Raw genomic sequence first — 18,933 nt, 5'->3', positions numbered from 1 at the left:
AAGCAGAATGAAGTCTATTCTTTTACAGACAACTGTGCCTTTAACCTCGACCAAAGAGACGTATGATCTGCAAGTTGCAAGGACAGCAGCAGAGATACATTCCCTATTATCAACAAATTGCCCTGTACATTTTGTAGAAATGTTAAGCCACATTTTGAACATGTCTGATACCAGTGGCATCGCACATGTATTTAAGACAATTTTTTCGGGACTGTTAACACCCTTTGAAACAGTTCTGGGTATCTTTCCGAATTTTGTCCATTCTGTTTTCGGCGGTCTGCCTCTACTTTTGGGAATTTTATTTTTGATCCTTCTGCTCCGATATGGCAAGCCAAGCCACAGACAAGACTCCAGCAACGATGGGAGAAACGATCCTAGCTATACGCTACCGGAACCGCATCACTAAAGTCCTCGGATTAGCCGGGCTAAGAAATCTAAGTGCAACCTGGTTTCTTTCATTCAGACCTATCTGGCAAGATTGCATCTTACCTGTGCTTCGATGTCTGCTATGCGGAGAAGAATGTGTGTTGCACATCTGTCTTACACTACCATCAGCAGTACCAATGGATACAGATACCTTGCTAGGTCCGGTAACGACTCATGCATCGTGTTGTCCCCTGCGGTTACCTATCCTGATGACGGCATTCGTTGAGACTACACCACTACAAGTAGGTGGCGTTGAAGTACGAGAGGAAAGCAGCACCAACCAGGTACAACCTTCTGTGAGCATTGCTGATCCTGACATCGATGATAGCAATCATACTCACATATGCACAATTTCAGCATTTTCGAACTTGGTCGAACTTTCACCTGATGTTGTAGACCAATTTTTTGCAAGCCTGTCTGAAATGATGTTCTCCCCGGAACAAAAATAATAACTTTTGAAAACAACGAGCACACAGCGTTCCCTGAAATCTGAATTCGGCCTTCAGTTTTGATAAACACAGCTACTAAAAACAATTGGAACTATTTTTTCCCTTGAGAGTGAAATTATTTTTTTTTCACTTCCAAAATATTTACCCTTTTTCTGGCACAAAATACTCTGCTTAAAGTAGAACTATTCTTAGAGAACATAGCTTCTATTTTAGGAACTCTAGAAACAATATTTTACCTTAGCCTCTAGCACATGTACAGCATTTGTATAAATATGTGATGGAATGGTCTCGACCTTCTTTTCTGTATTCAGAGCCATTTCATGTGTAATTTTCGCTGATATATATATGCATTTAACTGAATGATAACACTGCTTGAAAAGCGTACAGTACCAATACTCATTTTTTGTGTATTTGCCATATACCATTTCAAATGCAATTTATGTATTTTGGGGTGGGTTGGAAAACACACATGCATCGTTATGTTTAATACTGCTTAGTTTTTAGTAATGATGGACATTAATTCGTGGAGTGGGTGTTGTGTTTCTATCTAGGACCCTTATTCGATATTTCTGATTTATGCCCTTATATGGCTATAATAAATAATATCCTTATAAAGGCATAAGAATCATATCCATATTTAGTAATAGCCCATGCAGTCCAAATACGGCATGGCTACTCCCCTAGACTCCTAGAAAGTACAACGCGTTCTTTAAACAAACCAAGCCTCCAGCAGCCCGGGAAATCCCCCTGCTCTTGTTTTGATTTGCACAAGAACTCCTAGAGTCAGAAAGAACTGTTAGTTCTTGGTGACGTCTGATGTCCAACCTTACGTCAAACCCGGCACCTTTCAGGTATAAATATACCAACGTTGCCTTAAGCAAACACACGGTGGTTTGGAGCAGTGCGGCTATCTACTTGCCCGAGAACCCAGCTGATGCGAGAGCCCACGGAAGCCGCCCCTCCCTTTTGATGCACTGAGGAAGACGCTGTCTTTTTCTCCAGCTGAGAAAATCCAGCTCCGGTGTTTCCAGCCGCCCTTGCGGGTTGCTGGGATATCGAGTCCTGAGAGAGAGATACAAGACCTCCTTCATTCTAAAACCAAGGTACGGAGCTGACTAAACCCTTGAGAGATTTCTTGATTCAGATCCTTGGCAAAAACCAACTTAACTTAAACTGCTACTTACTTACTCCTTCCCACGTATTAGGCTTAGGTCAGGTACACCGGGGTAGGCGTATCTTAGAAGCACCAGTTGAGGACGTTAGTCAATGTTTTTATGTATGTATATATTTTATCCATTTTAAAGTATCATATGGCTAAGAAACCATATCAATGCTTTTACAGTATTATTTCATAATACTCCTTTTACTGTACGCACTTTACTTTATGATAAGTATTGCATTTGTGGCAATTCATTTCTCTTGCATGAGAAAGAAGACTGCTCAATAAATAACACCTTTTATTGAAAACGCCCGTCTCTCTATTTCTCTGCACTCTGGACGCTAGACACTTTTAAATTAAAATGCGAACTAGCAGAATTCTGCAGAACCCTGAAACTAAAAGCATATTTTGCAGCCACAGAACCCCGGGAAAATTAAGGAGACACCGACCTGAGAAGAAAATCAACGTTCAATCCCCCAAACAGTATGATTCCAATAGAAATACAAACATTCGAGCAAGCACTAATGAAAGGTGCGGATGAACTAAGAAACAACAAGAGGAAATCCTTTCAGAACTTAACAAAGAATGAACGACAGGCCCTTGAGACATTAAAGAAGAATGAGAAGATAATTATCAAGCCGGCCGACAAGGGGGGTGGCATTGTCATTCTAGAGAAAGAAGGGTATAACCAGCAATGTCTTACCCTCCTTTCAGATACCAAATTCTACAAGAAAATAATGATTGATCTGACACCGAGGTTACAAAATATCATAAGCATAATGATACATGAAGCTGAAACCAATTCATGGATATCAAAGAAAGAAGCAGAGTATCTTGTAGCCCGTGAATCGAAAATACCTTTCTTTTACTCGCTCCCGAAAACACACAAGAACAGATCACCTCCACCTGGTCACCCGATAGTTTCGGGGATAGGTTCAGTGTTAGAACCTTTGTCAAAATTTGCTGATCAGTTCCTCAAACCGTTACTACAACGCACACCAACGTATTTGAAAGATACCCGAGATCTGCTGAATCTACTAACAGGAATGAGTTTCAATCAAGAAACAATGTTACTAGTAGGACTAGACGTGGAATCACTTTATACCAGCCTCCCTCAAAAGGAAATGTTACAGACTCTGGAGAATATCTTATTTATGGAAGAATGGAACCACCGCACTCCACGACACTTTGTATTAGAATGTTGCCGTCTAGCTTTGACAGAGAACTTTTTTGAACATGACGGAACACTATTTATACAGAGCTATGGAACTTCCATGCGTTTGCGTTTGCTCCATCAGTAGCAGGTCTGTATGTAAGTGAGTTTGAGTCCCGACACGTACTTAACAATTCCAATCCATTCGTTACAAATATATTGTTTTGGAAACGATATACAGATGACATTATAATGCTTTGGAATAATGATAAAGATCTGAACATATTTATTGAATGGCTCAACCAGAGGGACGAATGTCTAAAATTTACCTTCACAGCAGACACAAAGAGTCTGAATTTTCTAGACATAACAATCTTCATTGAGAATGGACTGATCGAAACCAATAGACGTATTACAAACCAACAGCTAAAAACAGTCTCCTGTCATATAAGAGTTTTCACCCGAAACCATTACGAGTATTTACCGTATAGTCAATTTCTCAGGTTAAAAAGGGACTGCAGTAAAGCAGGAGATTACAGAATACAAGCCAAAGAACTGAGCCTGAAATTACAGAACAGAGACTACCCACTAAAAACAATAGCAAAATGCCAAAAAAGAGCGAAACATCAGCCCAGAGATTGTCTTCTTCAAACAAATGTGAAAGAACCCATCACAGACCTTGTCACATGCGTGACGACATCTTGTCCAGCGACTCACGCAGTGCAAAAAATTGTGAACAAAAATTGGCGAATCTTAACGTCAGTGTAATTCATCTGGCCAAAACCAAGATTCGCAAATAAACGCACACAAAATATAAAAGATATACTTGTGCACACACGACCACAGAAACGTAAGAAGAATTTAGTAACAAGGAGTATTGACATGGCCCCAATGACAGGTCATTACCCATGTGGAACCTGTTTGGTGTGTAAATTAACGACAGTCACCATGTCTCTACAACTCACAGACTCACTAATCTGGACACAAAGACAACATACCAATTGTAATTCGACACACGTAATTTACATGGTCGTATGCCCCTGTGAAAAGAAATACGTCGGAATGACGTGTAGGAAAGTGAAGACAAGGATTGGAGAGCACAAGAGTAATATCAAAACGAAAAAGAACACAACAAAATTATGTGCACACTTTACAGAACAAGGTCATAAGGCTGAAGACCTCAGGTGGACGGTAATAGAAATGTTACATAACAAAACTCAGAATGCAGAAAGAACCTTGTTTGAAAAGGAGCAAAGATGGGTAGATCGACTGAAAACCAACATAGACGGATTAAATGATTATGTACCGTGGCACCAATTTTCAAAGTAAAGACTGTAAATACAATTTTGAGAGCTAATAGACCTTGAAGCATTAGGAGATCATCTGGACCAAATGAAACTGGTCTGCTGAGAATATCTATAGCCATTTGAAAGGAGTACCTCATGATAAATGTCTATAAAGTGTCTTCGCCCCAAAATAGATCGTTCCACAATAGATCTAGAATACTTGGATAGTATTCAAGTTAAATACTTGGAGGCAAAAGAAGAACTGGGCGACATGACGTAAAAAACTAGCGTGCTATTAGCGTCAATGGCCTAACAGAAGATAAACCGTTAGATCATATCACGTCTGAGCAGTATTTCATAATGACTTAGAACATAGTGATTAATTTGACACGAAGTACGTTTGCCCCAATGTAGAACGAGGTCCACAAAATGAAAAGAATAGTCTGCAATGTGTTCTAATGAATGAATGTGCATTCACATTTAAAATGTAAACTGCTAACTGTATTACAACCTCTGTCAAACAATGTAGACTAAAACTATTCCTGATAATTCGGAACAGAGAATAGATATGGTAGGGGTGTACTCAGTCCTATTTCTATCACGACGAGTACACGGAGTAAAAAGACTCTCGAGAGGCGGCTTCCACGTCCGGGAGAAGAGCCAGCACAAGACGCGGAGAAGACTCCCTACGCGGGTAAGACAGGCACCGGAGTGAAAGTTCTCAATCTTGCAGAGAGCTTTGTATTTATGGATACCTTTGATCCTTTATTTACATCCTGGGATCAACGTATCCTTTAAACCCCTGAAGACACGTGCCATAAAGAGGACGGAGGTAAATTTAACGATACATGTAGTGAATGGGCCAAGTATGAGTGTTTACTAACGAGCGCAGTAATTAGCCAGAGACTCTTAATACCAGTAGAGACAAGCCGAGTTGAACCGTATACAGCCAGATACTCTTAATAACAGTATAGATAAACTAATTGGAATCGTATTTTTCCGAAGAATACACCACCAAACACAGAATGAACACGATCCCTAAGGAGAGTAGTAAAGCTTATGGATTATTTAAGAAACCTTAAGAAATCTTCCAATTATAGCTGAAACACAAAGGTCTCCTTACAGGGACTTCTCTAGTGAGAATGAGGGCTAAATTAGGCCAATGATACGTTTATCTTAAATTGAGGTCATAGTTATAAATGAATGTAAACAGTTTTGTATGTGCCCCCCACATTGTTTGTTTATGTTTCTATAATTACAGGTACACAATCACCTCGACAAGAAACATAGTGGTCACACAAAATCCACTTCCATTACTGCACAAATCGTGTAAGTATCATTGTTTAGTCCTGACGAATGCCCCCTTGACCCGGCTGGGCAAGGAAGGGCAGAAACATGTTGACAGTTTTTTTTTTTAAAGTGGTATAATAGGATCTAGTAACACAATCTACCAGTATACTCAATGAGTATATTTTAATCACAAACCCCATCCAATTTCTTTAATTAAAATCCACTTCTGGATGCAGGTTTGTTTTTTATAATTTTTTTGTGGGCGCTTACCTATCTCTGGACTCTACTGCGTTTTCCAGAGGTTGCCTCTGGCTTGAGGCCGACATACAGCACAATTAGGAAACCCAATGATAATGCCATAAGGCGTGTGTGGGGCGGAGAAACAAGATACACCGCAAACGACTTGAGCATCACGTTTATGAGGGTTTCCTAAGAAAACCAAGGTAACACAGTTACAAGTGTCCATTCTAATCCTGATTGTTTTGAACGTTTTTATGGGGAACTTAATGGACAGATATTACTCCTCCCTACCTGGTGATTACTATTATTACATGTCAATGACAACCATCAAAAAGTTGACCCAGCACATACCGGAGAGTCATGTTACACAAAACAGTATAAATTCCATGTGAGATGCGTGACACACAAGGTTACATGTGTATAAATTGGGGACACACCAATCCATTTACCTTAAACATGTCCCACAGACATAACAGAATATCAATGTAAAAAGGACAGTTCCTGAACTGAACATTCCACATGTGCACGACTCATCCAGTAATATCCACAAAAGTGTGTGAGATGACCATGAATGCCTCACACACATTTGCTTTACCTGTCACACCTCAATGCATCATGTGAAGCTGGCGCACATCAAGAGCACAATGATCACAGTAGATGTTAAACTCATGTGCATGGGCTGATATGGTAGCACAAGTATGGAACAACACCACACAGTGAGACAAGCCTTGCCAAGGTCAGCACAGACCCACAGCACAGTGCTTAGTTACACATAATCAAGACCAGCTTAACACTGTCAGCCATCATCAACCATCAAATGCATCAGTGACAATGCAGGAACACAGAGCAATGTGCGTCACACATAGCATGCAACCACATTTGCCTGATACCAAGAGATGCAATTGTGTGTACAATGATGTACCATTAAACCTGTTACTACTGTGTACTGATGCAGAGTTCACGGTTCAAATTCCCGTTGCATGTGACCAAATTTGCGGAAACTACCGCCTGTCCGTGGCGGTGTGACAAAAGCACCACCCCTGTCCACAAGTGCCGTAGCTATTAGCATGGGTTGCTGGTGGTGGGCAGGCTGCGTCACACGTTTGGCGCTTGCTACCGCCTGTCCACGGCGGTGTGACGCCAGCACCGCCCCGTCCATAAGTTTAGGAGCTATTGGATTGGGTTGCTGGCGGTGGGCATGCTGCGCCACACATATGGCTGCTACCGCCTGTCCGCGGCAGTGCATCACCGCCATGGGGCATAGCCTACAGCCAATGGGAGCGACGATTGCGGTGGCATGATGCATGTTTGAAAATCGCGGAAGGCGTGCTCCGCCACCGTGGAGCCGGTCTATGGATGGGTTTGAAAGATGCACCATCGCGGTAACACACCCCGGTCCCCTGTGGTGCATCACCTCCATGAGGCATAGCCTACAGCGAATGGGAGCGACGATTGCGGTGGCATGATGCAGGTTTGAAAATCGCAGAAGGGGTGCTCCGCCACCGCAGATCCGGTCATTGGATGCTTTTGAATGAGGCAGTCCTGGACAACCAATAATTACAGCTTGGCACCTCACAAACAAGCCCATGGGGCTATAAATCTGTGGGAGTGAGCCCAACATTTCCACTGCTCACAGAGCCTGCTGCCTGGGACCCTCTCCTGCTGCTGCCTGAAGTGCCTGCTGCCTGGGACCTTCTCCTGCTGCTACCTGGGACCCTCTCCTGCTGCTGCCTGAAGTGCCTGCTGCCTGGGACCCTCTCCTGCTGCTGCCTGAAGTGCCTGCTGCCTGGGACCCTCTCCTGCTGCTGCCTGGGACCCTCACCTGCTGCTGCCTGAAGTGCCTGCTGCCTGGGACCCTCTCCTGCTGCTGCCTGAAGTGCCTGCTGCCTGGGACTCATCAACACTCACTTCAACCACAGGTGTCACATGTCCACAGGGATGGCAAGAACAGAGGAGATCCATGCCAGTCCATTCACAAGCGAGGAGCTGGAGGTGCTAGTGGACGAGGTGATGGCACAGTACCCGAGGCTGTATGGTGGCCCCAATGTAGTGGTCAGTTATCATTGCGTGTACTGTTGGGGAGGGGGGTCATACATGCATGGGACTGGTGATGTGTGCGATACACAGAGGGCTTTCATTGCAGTCATCCTGCATGTGTGTGTGTTTGGCATGTAGCCTGTACACCCTCATGTTTGCATGCTATGATGACTATTTGGCCCATGCAGAGTGCCCTTGTGCGGTGTCCCCCAGTTTAGGTATTTGTGGGATTCCAATAGGTTGAGAATCTGCATATTGCTACTGTAGTGATAGATGTGGGAACATGACACTGTGCAACTGGTAACTTACCCTACTTTTCTCCCATACTTGCAGCTCAAGGTACACCAGCGTAAGGCCGTGTGGAGGGCCATTGCTGCCAAGGTATGGGCCCTGGGGGTATCCAACAGACAACGCACCCACTGCCACAAGAGGTGGGACGACATCAGCTGGCTGGCAAAAAACGTGGCTGAGATGACCTTGGGGCTGCTACCACGCACTGGGCGTCTGGCACGGTGAAACTTAACACCACTAATGTACCGCATATTGGCAGTGACTAATCCTGAGTTGGATGCATGTCTGAAGGAGCATAGGCAGCAAGGCAGAGGTGAGTATTTGGGGAGGGTGACTTTGCCTGGGAGCCAATGAATGTGTACAGAGCCAGTTGCAGCGGTGAGCCATTTAATGTTTGGGGTGTGGTGCAGTGATGTGTCATGTGAGTGGCTGCCGGAATGTGTGCTAGGGTCAGGCATTGTGCCTAACATCTCATGAAAAGGTTGATCATCCATGCTGTGCTTTATCATAGCAAAGGTGTGTTGGGATACACATGGTCATTCTGCATTGTGATGGTGTGTGAAATGTATTAGGGGTGTACAGAAGAGTCCACTATCTGAGTGTGAGTTCATGTATTCCTACTTTTCATGCACCATGATTGTTGAGGGTCACACAAGGTGCCCCAGAGTAGCACATGTTGCTTAGTATGGCCTACTTGGCATTGTGGACTGTCATGTCCCAATAGTGTGTGTGTTCTCCCATTAGTCTCCCTGGAGGCATGTCAATGTCACTGAGTTTTGGGGCATGATAGTTGTGGGCATGTGAAGTTGTGTGTGGTACACTTCATCCTCCGGCAAGGTGTTGTGCTGTGTGGCCTGAACATGGCTCAGTCATGGCAGGTAGTCAGTATTGCAGGCACTATTGTAGTGTATGTAGTGTGTTGCTGCAATGTTTATGCAGGCTGTGGTGGTCAGCAGTGACACAGAGCTCACCAGCGCATCTGAAGGGTACAGGAGTATGCAGGAGGAATCCGTGGCAGAGACACAGAGTACTTCATCATCTGAAACGAGTGGTGATGCATCCATGTTGTCAGGCACAGCGGATGGGAAGTCTGCTACATCATCTGCCACTCAACGGCCAGTGCCCAGCCTCCCATCCACTTCTCTGGTGCTGCCCGTGTCCGTAAGAGGGGACGTGTTACATTCACATCTGGCACGGCTGAGCCTGCACCTGTCCCCCCTGCTGCCATCAATGCTGAGTGTGTAGAGCTCCTGTGCCAGCTTTGTGTGGGCCACACCACCCTGCTCAATGCCTTCAGCGACCATGACAACAAATTGGGGCAGGTGGTTGCCTACATGGAGGGCATACACTCTGACGGGGGTGGGCTCCACCGTACAGTCCAGGGTTTGTCAGCCGCAGTGACGTCTGCCGTTCAACAGGCACATCCTCACATTCCTGTTCAGGTGCCTTTGTCCACCCCCCACTCAGTGGCCACATCAGAGGACAGTGACCACGGTTCACATACATAACAGAGACGATACAGCACAAGGAGCACAAAGCAGACGCAAGACAAGCAGTCCCGCCCACAGACACCATCCCGCCAGAAGAGCAGAGCCAGCCCAGAATGCATAGACCAGAGCCCGTCAGGGAAGAGCAAGGCCAAAAAAGCAATTAGGCAGACATCAGCCTGACAAACCTCTGAAGCATCTCCAGCAAAGGACTCTCCTGTCTAGAGCTAGGCTTGCAGTTTCTGTGTCCACTGAGGAGGTGTTGCATTGCAAAGGTACACCTAAGAAGGGCACAGGCCCAGTTAACCTCACCACATTAACTCCAATTCCAAGCCCAGTGAAGCAGGTGGAGGAGGGCACTGTAGGTGCCTCCCCAGGCAAAGAGGCAAAGGAGGGCACTGTAAGTGGGACACCTAGCAGACAAGCAAAGGAGGGCACTGTAAGTGGGACACCTAGCAGACAAGCAAAGGAGGGCACTGTAAGTGGGACACCTAGCAGACAAGCAAAGGAGGGCACTGTAAGTGGGACACCTAGCAGACAAGCAAAGGAGGGCACTGTAAGTGAGACACCTAGCAGACAAGCAAAGGAGGACACAGTAAGTGGAACACCTGGCAAGCAGGGTAAGGTGATCCAGAGGCGTAGCCAGACAAAGCGTCCTGCAGGATCCAGCACATCACCAGAGGGAGTGCCAGTGTCTGAACCAGATGCGGGCCAGTCGGTGTGTGTACCTGTTGTGTCATCACCTGTTCCCATTGATCCCAAGACAGGGAAGCCATTTCGCATTCCCAAAAAATGGAAGGGCACCCCTCCAACCTCTCCCACCCACACTGTGTCCCAGGTCTGCATGACGCCACCTCCACGTGCCACTAAACCACCTGGTCCAAACAGCCCTCCAGCTTGCCAGACGACTGATAGCCCTACATCACCTGTTTCTCTGTCTCCCCAGTCAGGTATTCCTGCTGAGCCCGAAACACAGCCAGCTCCAAGTCAACCTGACAGACAGATGTGAGTGGCAGTCCCCCTCATACACCTGTCTCTCATGGAGGTGTTCTAGTCCTGACCATCGTTTGCCACCTGGTTGTGTTGCTGGCCATGGAAGGGTACAGTCATACACACTCACTGTGCAGATTCTCATGCCCTGACTCTGCACTTGTCCCTGCCCAATGGCCTTGTCGTTCACTGCTGTTCTGGCCTTGCCTGTGCAGCCTCTCATGTACTTGCTGGGCCACCTGCCCTGGACACTGGCCCTGTTGCTCTGCTGTATTGTACTCTCACCTGTGCCATGGACACTGACCCTGTTGCTCTGCTGTGTTGTAGTCTCACCTGTGCCATGGACACTGACCCTGTTGCTCTGCTGTGTTGGAGTCTCACCTGTGCCATGGACACTGACCCTGTTGCTCTGCTGTATTGGGGTCTTCCCTGTGCAGCCTCTCATGTACTTGCTAGGCCACCTGCCCTGGACACTGGCCCTTTTGCTCTGCTGTGTTGTACTCTCACATGTGCCCTGGCCACTGGCCCTGTTGCTCTGCTGTGTTGTAGTCTCACCTGTGCCATGGACACTGACCCTGTTGCTCCGCTGTGTTGGAGTCTCACCTGTGCCATGGACACTGACCCTGTTGCTCTGCTGTGTTGGAGTCTCCCCTGAGCATCCTCTCATGTACTTGCTGGGCCACCTGGCCTGGACACTGGCCATGTTGCTCTGCTGTGTTGTACTCTCACCTTGCCATGGACACTGACCCTGTTGCTCTGCTGTATTGTACTCTCACCTGTGCCATGGACACTGGCCTTCCTATTTGTACTTTGCCTGTGCAGGATATCTTGCTTTTGATCTGCTTTTTGTACCTTGATGTTGTGGACACTGACCCTGTTGCTCTGCTGTGTTGGAGTCTCACCTGTGCCATGGACACTGACCCTGTTGCTCTGCTGTGTTGAACTCTCCCCTGTGCATCCTCTCATGTACTTGCTGGGCCGCCTGCCCTGGACACTGGCCCTGTTGCTCTGCTGTGATGTACTCACACCTGTGCTATGGACACTGACCTTGTTGCTCTGCTGTGTTGGAGTCTCCCCTGTGCAGCCTCTCATGTACTTTCTGTGCCACCTGCCCTGGACACTGGCCCTGTTGCACTGCTGTGTTGTACTCTCACCTGTGCCATGGACACTGACCCTATTGCTCTGCTGTGTTGGAGTCTCCCCTGTGAAGCCTCTCATGTACTTGCTGGGCCACCTGCTCTGGACACTTACCCTGTTGCTCTGCTGTGTTGTACCCTCACCTGTGCCATGGACATTGACCCTGTTGCTCTGCTGTGTTGTACTCTCACCTGTGCTATGGACACTGACCCTGTTGCTCTGCTGTGTTGGAGTCTCACCTGTGCCATGGACACTGACCCTGTTGCTCTGCTGTATTGGAGTCTTCCCTGTGCAGCCTCTCATGTACTTGCTAGGCCACCTGCCCTGGACACTGGCCCTGTTGCTCTGCTGTGTTGTACTCTCACATGTGCCCTGGCCACTGGCCCTGTTGCTCTGCTGTGTTGTACTCTCGTCTGTGCCATGGACACTGACCTTGTTGCTCTGCTGTGTTGGAGTCTCACCTGTGCCATGAACACTGACCCTGTTGCTCTGCTGTGTTGGAGTCTCCCCTGTGCATCCTCTCATGTACTTGCTGGGCCACCTGCCCTGGACACTGGCCCTGTTGCTCTGCTGTGTTGTACTCTCACCTGTGCTATGGACACTGACCCTGTTGCTCTGCTGTGTTGGAGTCTCCCCTGTGCAGCCTCTCATGTACTTGCTGTGCCACCTGCCCTGGACACCGGCCCTTTTGCTCTGCTGTGTTGTACTCTCACCTGTGCCATGGACGCTGACCCTATTGCTCTGCTGTGTTGGAGTCTCCCCTGTGAAGCCTCTCATGTACTTGCTGGGACACCTGCTCTGGACACTGAACCTGTTGCTCTGCTGAGTTGTACCCTCACCTGTGCCATGGACATTGACCCTGTTGCTCTGCTTTGTTGTACTCTCACCTGTGCTATGGACACTGACCCTGTTGCTCTGCTGTGTTGGAGTCTCACCTGTAACATGGACACTGACCCTGTTGCTCTGCTGTGTTGGAGTGTCCCCTGTGCAGCCTCTCATGTACTTGCTGGGCCACCTGCCCTGGACACTGGCCATGTTGCTCTGCTGTGTCGTACTCTCACATGTGCCATGGACACTGACCCTGTTGCTCTGCTGTATTGTACTCTCACCTGTGCCATGGACACTGGCCTTCCTATTTGTACTTTGCCTGTGCAGGATATCTTGCTTTTGATCTGCTTTTTGTACCTTGATGTTGTGTACAGTTGGTATACTTTCACATCTGTGCAATATGTGAATAAATACAGTTACTCCTGTTGAGTCTTTTGTCGGTGTTCTTGCTGACTAAAGTTCTTTTTGTGTGTGCATTTAGTTGACTAGGCCCCATGCTCAAAGTATCACTTCGACATTGCAAAGCTCTTTGTCCGCATCATATTTATTGACAGGGGTGACAGGGGCTTCAATCCATTCTGACACTGATACTTGTGTTACCTGTGTTGGCTCTTTTAGCTGTCATGCTGTTATGTTTTGAGTGGTTTTCTGTTGTTGGCTACGTGGTTGCCGTGTCAGTTTGGGGTACACTGCCAGCACAGCATGGCTGCTGGCTGCACACTGTCATGATGTATGTGTGTTATTCCTATATATATGCCCAGCTGTGTATGTGTATGGACATCCTGTGTTCTGGTGTCCTGGTACCCTGGCATACATGAGATGTGGGCTCGTGGGTGGTGAGGAGGTATGCAGTGTGAAGGGTGTGATTTTGTAGTTGTTGTGTATGTGTGTGTGCCCCTGGATTGTGATAGACACACATGTGTCAGCCAGGAGTTGTGTGCCTGGTGTTTTGATTGTCCTGCGTAAATGATTTGATGCTTTTGTGTGAGTTGTTTGTTGGGCACTGTGCAGTGTGTTGGTGTGTCTATGCAGTTCTGTGTGACTCCTCCTTGTTGTATTTGTCACTTATGTGTGTGCAAAGTGTGTGACTTGCACATCAGTATTGTGTTTGTTTGATCATCAATGTGTGTTGTGTGTGTTTGTGTGGACTGTGTGACCCTGCTGGTCATCACTGGCATTGTGTGTGACTTTCTCTAGCACTGCAGGCACATGGTGCCTTTTCTCCTCCTGTAAGGCATGGCGTGTGGTGTGATGCCATCCCCTATGTGTGCAACTTGTGCGTAGACATTGTGGGTCTGCATTCACTCTATTTGTGTATTGGACACACCTCACATGTCTGATACTGACATGCAAATCAGTTGATTTTGATGTCAGCTGTCCCCTTAGTTTCCATGTGTATGTGCCTCCCATCCCTTCATCTGTGAGACTGTGCCTTGTGGTGGAGTTTTTGGGCCAAGTGTGCTGTTCCACTCTGGACATGGCTCCATTGTTTTATGTGTGATGTTCTTGTGGTATTCATCAGTGTTGCTTGCCCTTGTGCACTTGAGCTGTGTGTGCTGCCCTGTGCTCTGGTATTGCTGGGTGTGCTGTTGTATCACAGAGTGGTGCATCCTGTTGTTGTTGTTTTGGGTGTCTGTGTGTTGGCTGTGGTGCAGCTTCACTTCCTGGGTGTGCTGTTGTTTTTGTGCTGTGCTGCTTTGTGGTGTGTGTTGTGGTTGTGCCAGTCATGTCTGTGTGTATCTGTTGTGCTTGTTGTGCACACACTGTCTGTTGTGCATACAGTGTTGTGTGTCTGTGTGCTTGGCATTGCCTGATGTGCATTCCCTGATGTCCTGTGGTGTTTGTGTATAGTTTTGTGCAGGCATCTGTTCAGGCTACCCTGTGTGTGTGTGCTGTTTGTGGTTACACCCAGGTTGTGTGTATGTGCTGGAAAGTATTGTCAGCCTTGAGTGTGTGGCACTGGTGTAGTGTGTTCCTTGTCAGCTACACCTGCAGTGGCTGTCTCTCTGGTTGTCTGTTGTGTGGTGCATGGTGTGTATTGTGCTTGCTTGTACCTGTGCTTGTTGATGTGCATGGGGGTGTACAGGATGGGCACATGGCATGTGACTTGATGGTGTGTGTTGATGTTTAGTTGGGGGTGGTGTGTCCCTGCCCATGCCTTGGACAGGCCCTGCCTTCTGCATTGTGCGCATGTGTTGACCGCGGCGGTGACGTGACCATGAGGGGGACATTGCTGCTAGTTCGCGGTCGATGTGTGTCCCGGATGCAGAGGGGTGACTTGTTGGCCGGTGGGTAATATAGGGGTGCCCTTATGGATGTGTTGTGACCCCCAGCAGGGTGTTCTTGGTGGACTTGGACCCTGTGTCGGGCCGTGTATTGTGTGTTGTATTAGTGTATTTGCGTACCTGCGGCATCATCCACGGCGGCCCTGTTGATGGTAGTGCAGTAGCAGGTACATGACCGTATGCATGTGGAGGGCTGGGTCCATGGCGTTCATGGCCGGGTCTCGGCGATCGCGCTCCGCTATCGACTTTCCGCCGGCTCTGGTTATGTGGTGTCTCCGGTGCGGTACGCCTGCCTGTTTGGGCCATCCTAATTTGTGGAGCGGTGCGGACGTCATTCTGCACGACGGGGAGTCTCGATTGGCTCCCACCGCCGTGGTGGTGGGTGCACTTTGATGGCGGTGCGCATTGCTCCGTGGCGGACGGGAAATGACCTATGTTTTACTATACTAATATGGCGGACGTGAGTTCTGCTGTTCGCGGGCGGAAAAAGGCGTTTTTCCACCCTGCCAGTACCGCGGTGGTGCCACCCCCGACATCCTAATGGACCCCTTAGTGCAGGAAGGGTTGATGAAAAAAAAAGTGGTCGTAAATAGACTTTATTATCTTTTTTATTTTTTTAGCTAGAGAGCTTGTGGGGCGACACTCGGCTGCTCAAATGGATGAGCCACCCCTGTTCAAGGCACTCGTGTGCTCTGTTGACAAACAAGAACTATTTAAATAAAAATAAAAAGCATAAATAAATACATTTCATGGACTTCCAGTGAACAAAAATGTATGATGTAATCAAAATAAACATGTTAACTTTGTTAAATATCTGGTTAATTAAAAACAATTTGTTTCATTGTTATAATGATTCAATACCTTTGTTGTCCTGAAAGCACTGAATCTAAATAATCCTTTAGAGCCCCTTTTGCTCGAAGGTGGCCGTTATTTTCAGTGAACAGACCGTCAGAATGGCGTTTGGCTGGCGTCTGGTCATTGTTGCTGTTTTGGAGAGAACATATGAGAAATTATATATTCATTTAAAATTTGACATTATATGTGCACCGTGAAATGTGTAGCAATGAGTGAAAATAAGCATGTGGCAATTATTTCTTGGAGAAGCTGAAGAAGCTAAATGTAAATTTTTGCTAGTAATTTAAATACGTTGCTCTATGAAGAACTACAGATTTTGCACTCAGTTGAGGTGTAATAATTCTTCAAACATCTGTTACTCTAAATTCAACCCTTTGTTTTTCGTCAAAGATATGTTTATTAGTCAGTCAGTCAGTCATAAAACTTTTATTCGGTTACATCTTGACGAAACCATAAAAAGTACAAAGATAAAACAGTACGTATAAAAGACCACAGTATCAATATACATTTAAATACAGAAGTCGTTTAAAACCATTGCTGTCAATAATTCATTGGCAAACATTGGAGCTACAGCAAATTTTTAAACATGATTTTAAAAAACAAGCTACGCACTTAGCAGTGTATTGTGAATCCAAAAACTGCAGAGCCAGATATGCGGGCCATGTTCTCAGGCCCATTTTTCGCAGCAAGGGAATAATCCAGCGCTTGCGGGGGAGCTCATAGTAAGTACAAAACATTGTTACATGCATCGTAGACTGGGATGATATGCCATCACAAGGGCATTTAGTTGGTTTAAGTGACCAGTCCTGCTCTTTTGGATAAGTAACTAGGCGAAAGAAAGAATTAAATCGAAACCTAGTTAATACATATTTTTCATAGATAGTTAGATGGAATGTTAGGTATGGTTGAATACCCAAAGCAGTCTGGACTGATAGGTTTATTAGAAATTTGTACCATGCATTCCACAAATGAAAATACAACATCACTGTAGTCCCACGCAGTGGATCAAAGAGTTCGAGCAAAAAGATTTAACAGTTAGCCAAATTGCACAAGACAAACTAGACCAGCTCCTCTGCACAATAAGAAAGCAAAATGATGGATACAACTGCTTAACGTACCGGAGCTGCTTTGTTGAGTCAACCTATAAGGGTTTTTGTGACCAATCAACTTGACTGTACATCTAAGCAGAGCGTTAGTGTACGTAACAGGTATCTGCGGCGCCATCTCCCAAAATGTCCAGCTGGAAAGCCTTAGGCGAAGTAAACAGAACAGAACAAAACTTGTCCCAACGTGGGACATGTACCCCAAATTTACAAACCCCTTCCCCCCTCATTACCCTCCCCCCACCCTACCCGTGGTGGAGGCAGTACATCTGCAAGAATGGGGTTAAGTGTCACTGGCATGTTCATCAGACTTGAAAAAGATGGAGGGCTCTAGCGGTAGAGGGACAGACTGCAGATGGAAGGCCATGAGAGAGAAAGGTAACTAGGGGCCCCCACTGGAATTCGAAATTCTTAAAGTTATCTCTGAAGATGTCGGCCATTTGTTCAAGACTGAGCAGTCTCCAAAGCCGTGAGTGCCAGAGGAAAATAGCTGGGGCCTCTTTCCTTTTCCGAGCAGCTGCCAGGGTGACCTTAGCTGCTCCGATGCAGAGCCACGTGATCTTTTTGTCTGCTCGAGTCTGGTGATCAATGGAAGGATCCCGAAGCCCCAGAAGGACTCCCTCTATAGTGGTAGGGATGGGATACCCAAGACTGTCTTTTATATGTGCTAAGATTTCTTCCCAGTATGGGCGGATAGACGGGCAGTCCCACCATATGTGTCGGAAGTCTCCCAGTAGGCCACATCCCCTCCAGTATCTATCTGAGGAAGTTGGGAAGATCAATTTGAGTTTGGAAGGATGTAAATACCAGTCCATCATGGTCTTGAGATGCGCTTCTCTTAGGTCCGTAGAATGATTAAAGCGCGCGATATCCAACCAAAAATGAGCCCATTCCTCATCAAGGATTGGACGTTGGATCATGTCTTCCCACATAGACATATACCTAGGGCGCGGGGAGAGAAGTGTTTTAAGCAGGAAGCTATAAATGAACAAAATCACCCCCTTCATAGAGGAGGATTTAGTGAGGAAGGTCTCAAATTTAGTAAGGGGTCGAGTAGCAGCTTCCCTAACCGAGGGGGAAAGTGCCCAGTGCATCAGTTGTGTGTAATGGTACCGTTCTGTGTTCTCTAATGCAAAATCCATTTTACAGTGGTCCAAGGTGAGGGGGTCAAAGTTGTGGAATAAGTGAGTCAAGGCTAGGCATCCCCCTTTCCTCCCGGCCTCAAAGGGTCCCTCATGTTGTGCTGCGGGAAAGGCTGGGTTGAAATGGATCGGAGTGAACGGAGATGGGAAGGAAGTCCACCTGTCATCGCTGGAAACCGTATCCCAAACTCTAAGAGTGGTACATGTGGGGGTGCTAATGTTGGTGTTTGGGCGCCATACTAAATCCCAAATAGTCCGTCCAGACACACTACGATCCATATGCAGCCAGTGTTTTTCAGATTCTAATTGGGACCATTCAACCAAGACTCTCAATCGGGCCGCTTTGTAGTATAAAAGAAAATCGGGCAAGCCAAATCCCCCGTCAGCGCGGGAGTGTCGCAACAGACAGTAAGAGAAACGGGCCCTCCCACCTTGCCAGATAAAGCGTAGCATCACCGATTTCACTTTCCGAAAGAAACCATGCTCCAGATCGATAGGTAAGGCTTGGAATAAATAAAGAAGCTTAGGTAGGAGAGTCATCTTTATGGCATGTATGCGGCCGAGCCAAGAGAGGAAAAGGGGCTTCCACTTTACAAGCTCTGCCTGGATACGCGCCAGAATAGGGGGGAAGTTGGCAGCGTAAAGTCCTTCAAGGTTCGGAGTCGATTGAACACCCAGGTACTGTATGGATGCGGTAGCCCACACTAATGGTGTAAGGTTACGAAGGTGGAGGGTGAGGTTGAGAATATATGATTTACCTAAATTAATTCTAAAC

General features: G+C 46.8%; 1 long non-coding RNA gene across 1 annotated transcript in view; it reads right to left on the bottom strand.

The window, feature by feature from the left end:
• Positions 1-18,933, bottom strand: part of LOC144761658 (uncharacterized) — a 134,796-nt gene that overhangs the window by 95,441 nt on the left and 20,422 nt on the right. Inside the window, exon 2 of the long non-coding RNA XR_013595834.1 lies at positions 15,920-16,042. This is a non-coding gene — a long non-coding RNA (uncharacterized LOC144761658). The remainder of the gene's footprint in view (positions 1-15,919; positions 16,043-18,933) is intronic.

The sequence above is a fragment of the Lissotriton helveticus genome, chromosome 6 (genome assembly GCF_964261635.1).
Source record: "Lissotriton helveticus chromosome 6, aLisHel1.1, whole genome shotgun sequence".
NCBI classification, from domain to species: domain Eukaryota; kingdom Metazoa; phylum Chordata; class Amphibia; order Caudata; family Salamandridae; genus Lissotriton; species Lissotriton helveticus.
Note: the sequence above shows the minus strand (reverse complement) of the source record. Positions and strands in the feature narration are given on the sequence as shown.